The sequence below is a fragment of the Danio rerio genome, chromosome 5 (assembly GCF_052040795.2).
Source record: "Danio rerio strain M-AB ecotype USA chromosome 5, GRCz13ab, whole genome shotgun sequence".
NCBI classification, from domain to species: Eukaryota; Metazoa; Chordata; class Actinopteri; order Cypriniformes; family Danionidae; genus Danio; species Danio rerio.
The window spans coordinates 20,118,352-20,125,000 of NC_141025.1; the positions used below are offsets into that span (position 1 = coordinate 20,118,352).

At 35.0% G+C, this 6,649-nt stretch overlaps 1 protein-coding gene across 3 annotated transcripts in view; it reads left to right on the top strand.

The window, feature by feature from the left end:
• The first annotated feature begins 5,498 nt into the window (after window positions 1-5,498).
• atp8b5a (ATPase phospholipid transporting 8B5a) overlaps window positions 5,499-6,649 on the top strand; it is a 64,631-nt gene continuing 63,480 nt past the window's right edge. For all 3 annotated transcript variants that reach the window (XR_015491054.1, XM_087253344.1, XM_087253343.1), the window contains exon 1: window positions 5,499-5,567. The gene's annotated coding sequence lies outside the window, so the exon portion shown is untranslated. The remainder of the gene's footprint in view (window positions 5,568-6,649) is intronic.

Here is a 6,649-nt window from a genome sequence, read left to right on the forward strand (position 1 = left end):
CTTAACCTGCAAGTCTTTACTTTACAAACTAAATAGCTCCTAAAGGACTGTATGCTTCTCAAGCTCTTTAAGGAGTGTCATTCATGTCTTTTCAGGTGCACTCAGTCAGAAGACAATCGCCTGTGATGTCATGTCATTTTGTTTTTGATTGTCAGCATGATGTAGGCCTAAAGTTATAATATAGCCATACAATATAATTATAATAATATTTATACATGATCAAACTAGTGTGGAATTTACTAAGCAAAACTGATACTAAAATGGTTTTAAATTTGGTTTTGTAGTTCGGGCCCAAATAACTATTTGTTGCAGTTTTTAATCATTTAAGTTCATTTGATTGACTATATATATATATATATATATATATATATATATATATATATATATATAAATCAGAGGAATGTTACTTATGCATTTACTGGGTAAAATTGCTAGTTTTTACTGTCATTAAATTTGTATGAGCAGCACGGCAAAAATAGACCCAGCGCCAAAACTATTACTGCACTGCTGTTTCACCGACACTGACGTGCTGCTCTAATATGTTAAAATTGATGCCGAAAAAACAAACGCTGCTCATGCTCATGCTGTGCTCACGCGCTGCTCTTGCATGTGGTGTGAAACAGGCTTTATAGTTATGTGTATAGTTGTCATTAGTGGTGTGAACAAAAAACAACTGCACAAGTCAAGAAATGTAAAAAACTTTGAAACGTAAAAAAAATTGTTAATTGTGCAACAAAAAAAGCTCAAATTTATAAAACTCAGACTTTGTTTTGATTTTACTGAAAGGCTTACCTTTTAAATGTTAAAAATAAATGAAGTTCTCTAAATTTGTTTTCTTAGATGTCAGTAAAAAAGTTGTGGGAACCCTGTGAGCACAAAAAGCACAGCGCTGCATTGATTTCTTTTGGGATTACTTCGAGCAAATTGAAATGAAGGATATCAGCAATGTTACAAATATGTGTATGTGCAAGAAGATCAGACATTAGAAGATGAGAGAGTTTTGCCAAACCACTTTGTGGCCTTCTGAGTGGGAGGAGTCTTCTAGCAGGGGGAGTGGTCTAACAGGATATGTATCTGGAGGTCTGTCCTTTGATTGACAGACACACATATGCACATTTACATGCACATTTTTTTCATTGTGCTTTTCACTGATGTATGATGAAGTCCGTAATAGCAAAACACATTCACCATCTTTGTCTAACCTAAAAGATATTTTTGGTTCATTTCTGGTCCGAAGATCATGCTTACTTCCCTAGTTTTCTCCCAGATGTCTCAAAACAGATAATGCGCAAGTAAAAACGTACAAATATTGACCAACCGGTAGTGCCAGACAGATGATGAAAAGGGATGCACTGTATGAAACTTTGTTTTTAACTTGTGCCAAGTAGTTTGTATGCTTTTTTTTTTTTTTTTTTTTTTTGAGGTGTGATGGAATTCTGTTCATTGTTTGTAAAATATGCACAACCAAACACTTCTGTAAAGTAGACGTGCATGTATTTATTGTAAATTCCAGCATTTGGTCAAATGTATATTTGTTTTGTCAATATGTGGAAAGCTATTTATGTATTTTGATCAGTCGATATTCTGAATTTGTTAATAAATTATTTATGAATTAATCCATCTGTGTGATTCTGTAGGAATGAATGCTGGATCTGTTTGATCTGAAAACATCATTGTGCTGCTAATAAGCAGCAGTGTGACTTTCAGTGTGATTCTGGCTCTTCCTCTGTAGTCATTTCCTCTCTTCTCTTGTCTTTATTAATAATTAACTGCAGGAGAGTGTCAGTTATAGTGTTTCTTCTCTCTCCTTTGTTTTTTTTTAGACGTTGCTGTAGAGGAATCTGATCCAGGTTTGGCAGGTCCAGTCTTCCCCAGGTTGTTGTTCAGAATCGCTCGGCCATTTTATTCGCTTGACCCCTGCTTTTAATGAGGTGACCGGTGGTAAAAATCAATACAGCTGAGTCAAGACTGTTTTTTTTTTTTTGTAATGCAGACCACATAATTGTATTTAATGGTGCTGCATTTTGATTTATAATGCATTAATTAAGAGTAGAATTGAATTTATGGTGAATATCTCTTGCTGCTTGTTTTGGTTGCTCAACATTCAGATCCTCTTGCTTCCATATTTTGGGGCAGTTTAGGGTCATCCACATTCGAAAATACACTCATAAAATACTTTTGCTTCTTGTTCAAACTACTTATTTATAATGAGCTGAATCAACACAATTCTTGAGAATTGTTTTGGTATAACTTAATTGTTTAATAACCTAAATTTGTAATAACAATTAAGGTAATTTAATCGATTTGTGTTGGGATAACATAAAGGAATTGTGTGGAACCCAGCATTTTTTACAGTATGATATTTGCTGCTTGTACAAATTACTCATTTCAAATGAGCTAAATCAACACAATTCCTGAGCTTTTGGAGGGGACAACTTTTTTTTTAATGTCCGATCGACTTAAATTTGTATAAACAATTAAGTTAACTTAACCGATTTGTGTTGGGACAACTTTGAAGTAATTGAAACCCTGCAGAGTTTTTTTTTTTTTTTTTTTTTTTACAGTGTGTCCATTTTTAAGTTGCAGATTTCCTGATTTAAGTTGAACATTTGTGGTTCTCTTTGGTTTTCCAGCAGCAGATATAGGATTTTAAATGTCAAGTTGAATCAACATGGACAAACATGGAAAGTCTTATAAATGTTTACGCTGGGAACTGGATGCAAGACAAAGTGTTTAATGACAGTAAGTACCCTGCATTTTAGTGCACTCATGATTAGCACGACTGACTGAAAAACTTGAATTTAATTTTGTAATGGGTTCATAAGGTTATCTGTAATCATTTCCTAAGTATTCTGTAATCATTTTATGTTGCATGGATTTTTGTAACCTGAATAGTTCTGTATAAGGACTGTTATAAGGATTATTCACTAACAAGATGCAAATGAAGTCACTGGCCTATAGTAGTTTTCTCTTTAAATATGTACCTAAATGATTAAATATAGTTTGAGGACAAATTTGTTATCAAATGTGAATTTTTACATTTTATATAACTCAGAATTTGAGAGATTAATCCATGCCTTTATATCATCACGCTTGGACTACTGTAACTCAATGTATGTAGGTATTGACTAATCCCACATAAATAATCTTCAAGTGGTCTAAAATGCAGCCACTAGGCTTCTTACTGGCACTCGCAAGTTTGAACACATTACTCCCATCCTGTGCTCCCTAAATTGGTTGCCGATATGTTTTAGAATTGAGTTTAACATTTTAATGTATGTTTTTAAGGTATTAAATGCCCAGGCTCTGACTGATCTCTCTAATCTTATTGCTGTTAAATATCTGGCAAATGTTTAAGGTCATCGAACCAGAAATAGCTAGTAGTTCCCAGATCCAAACTGAAGAAAAAAGGAGATTGAGCTTTCTCTGTAGTATGTCCTAAAATGTGGAATGGGCTATCTATGTCCATTAGAACAATTTCCAATGAATCTTTGTTCAGAGAGAAACTTAAACTACACCTCCTAGAAAGAGCTTTTAAATTGGGAGAAAAATGATCCTGTTGTACCTATCTGGTGTCTTGTTAATTACTGTTGATGCTGTGTGCAGGTTGTCCGCGGGGTCTTAAAGTCTTAAAAGTTGATAAATCAATGTACAGAAATTTAAGACCCTTAAAAAGTATTAAAACGTCTTAAATGTTATTTAGCAAGGTACTAAATTTTATATCATTTTTGATTATGCAATGTATGGTTATACGCTAAAGTTTGCCTGAATTAAATCTGCAAATATCAGGATGCTGTGTAGCTTATGAAATCAATTAAATCCTACTAGATTTGACATCATGCTGCTTTGCTTACTGCAGTAACCAAGGCAACACCATTATTTCTGCAGCTCTACAGGCACCAACTTGCTGAATTAGCTAGATTTGTATTCAGTATATGAACAATGTTTCAGTTTTGGATTAGTTTCTTACATTAATTTTTAGTAAATATACTGTACGTCAAAATCTCAACAGTGTTTCTGGCTAAAAAGTGATTTAAGGGTCTTAAAATGTATGCAAAGAGTCTTTAAAAAGGTCTTAAAAGGTATTGAATTCCACTCTCTGATTCCTGTATATACTCTGGGTTTGTTGGATGTATTCCATGTTGTCTTATCTGTTGCTGTTTAAATAAATAAACCTACTAACATATATATATATAAATATATAAATATATATATATATATATATATATATATATATATATATATATATATATATATATATATATATATATATATATATATATATATATATATATATATATATATATATATATATATATATATCACGGTGGCACAGTGGGTAGCACAATCGCCTCACAGCCAGAAGGTTGCTGGTTTGAGTCCCAGATGGGTCACTTGGCATGTCTGTGTGGAGTCTGCATGCTTTCCCAGTGTTCGTGTGGGTTTCCTCCCCCACAGTCCAAAGACATGCTATAGGTGAATTGAATAAGCTACATTGGCCGTAGTGTATGTGTGTGGATGCAAGAGTGTATGGCTGTTTCAACATGTTCGGTTGAAAGGGCATCTGCTGTGTAAAACATGCTGGACAAGTTGGTGGTTCATTCCATTGTGGCAATCCCTGATATATAAAGGGACTGAGCTGAAAAAAAATGAATGAATAAATAGTCAAGCCTGAAATTATTTATACCCCTGGCTGCCAATTCTGACTTAAAATTCTTTGTTTAAATGTAGATAAAAGCTAAGAAATGTATATATATTTTCCCCCCACAATGATGCCTCTTTGTCTTATTATCTTTCGGGAGACGCCAGTGTCATTTCAAGTAAAAAAAAAAAACTTGCTGGTTGAACAAATGTGACTTTAAGTCAGATTATGCCATGGATATGCTTGACTCTCTATGAATTTATGATTATAAGTATTTACATATAAAATTAACTGAAGGTCTTGTTTATATACTTTGTATATAAATGTATATATTATGTGTGTTATTCTGTGTGTGGCCGTGCAGTCGTTGTGAACATGCTCAGTACTGCTGCTCTTTGTCAGCGGTTAGAGGAATGGGGAGAAAAATGTGTTGCTTCCTTTTTTGGTGTGCAGGAAATCGATACTTTTCTAGTAAGATTGAGAGAGAAAGAGAGACCAAGATCTGTGTAGAGATCTCAACAAAAGTTTAACAGTGACTTCATTTCTAAGGAAATCAGGGGGAGGTTGTTTTTTTTTTTTGTTTTTACCTCAGATAAACTCGAACGAAAGAGTAACACCGAAGAGCAATGCTATTTGCCGCCCCTCTTCCTTGTTTATCTTGCATGTGAGTGGTTGAGTCTTTGTGTGTGTGAGAGCGTGTGTGTGCGTGTGTGAATGAGTCTAGGCTAAATGCCTGCTCTCCCTGTTTCCCATCAGCCCAAAGTAAGAGCAGATGGAAGGCTGAGAAGCCAGAAAGGAGGGGGAGAAGGAGAAAATAAGAGAGCAAGACAAAGAGGAGGAGACTCTAGCTGACTTTGGTCACTCGAGAACCTCAGTAGACCTACCATACACACAAACACTGCGGTGACTCCACAGGACACGTACGGTAAGAATCTCGAGGGAAAGCTTTAGGGGTAGCTTGAGAGGTCAGGAGATCATCAGCAGATGCTCCTGGAAGACTGATATAGAGGGTGTGAGAGTGAAAGAGTTTTGTCTATTGTTGTTCTTTGCGTCTCTCAGCAGTTTTTAAACAGGGCTGGAAAGAGTGAGAGCTTCACAGCTGGAGGGGGAGTTTTGGGTAATGGATGCCGTCTGTACAACTACACTAAGTGTTAAAAAGAAGTTGAGTTGTATGGGATTTGCACTGTGACACGTTGTACAACTTTTTTACTTTACCAGTGGTCAAAGAAACATATAGCACACAGAGTTTGGAGTTACTTGAACACCAGTTGACAAATGTTTTATAACACTACTCTTTATTTTGTTGCTCTTTTCATAATTGATGTATTCAAATTGATAATTTGATCACCTTTTACATACTGTATGTGTTGACAAAAGTGACAGTAAGTTTGTAACAGAGGAGTAAATCTTTGAAAAAGCCTCTGAAAGCCACTGGAGGCTTGTCATTTTTGTAGTAATTATGATTTGTAGTGTTGTAGTATGCCTGAAACAAGGTAAGCAAGTTGTGTCTCGACTTTTTTGACCAAAAGGTAATGGCTTTTGTAAATGAAGGATGCTAACATACATTTGTCCATGATTTAATGAAGACCAGAAGGAATTGAAATGTCTTTCAGTGAGAACAGTGTTCATACCAAGACATCACGTCAGGCGTATTTACAAGATCTGATAATTAAGTCAATTTAAGAATCATAGTGCACCCCTAAAATGCAAATTAATTGCCATTTTTAGTCTTGATCAGTTAAGGTCAACAACTCCTGAATTAGTTTTGATTGGCAAAACTATCCTGAATTGTGTCAGATTGTCAATAATGAAATCCAGCTACCTGAGAAATTCATATACAAGGAGCAAACCACGTGTGTAAAGCTTAGGAGTGTCTATGCATTGCACCATCAACTCATACTCCGTGTGAAAGCGCATTAACTCTACAAGTACATTTGAACTGATTCTGCTCATTCAATTCATCTTTATTTCTATAGCGATTTTACAGTGTAGATAATGTCCAAGTCC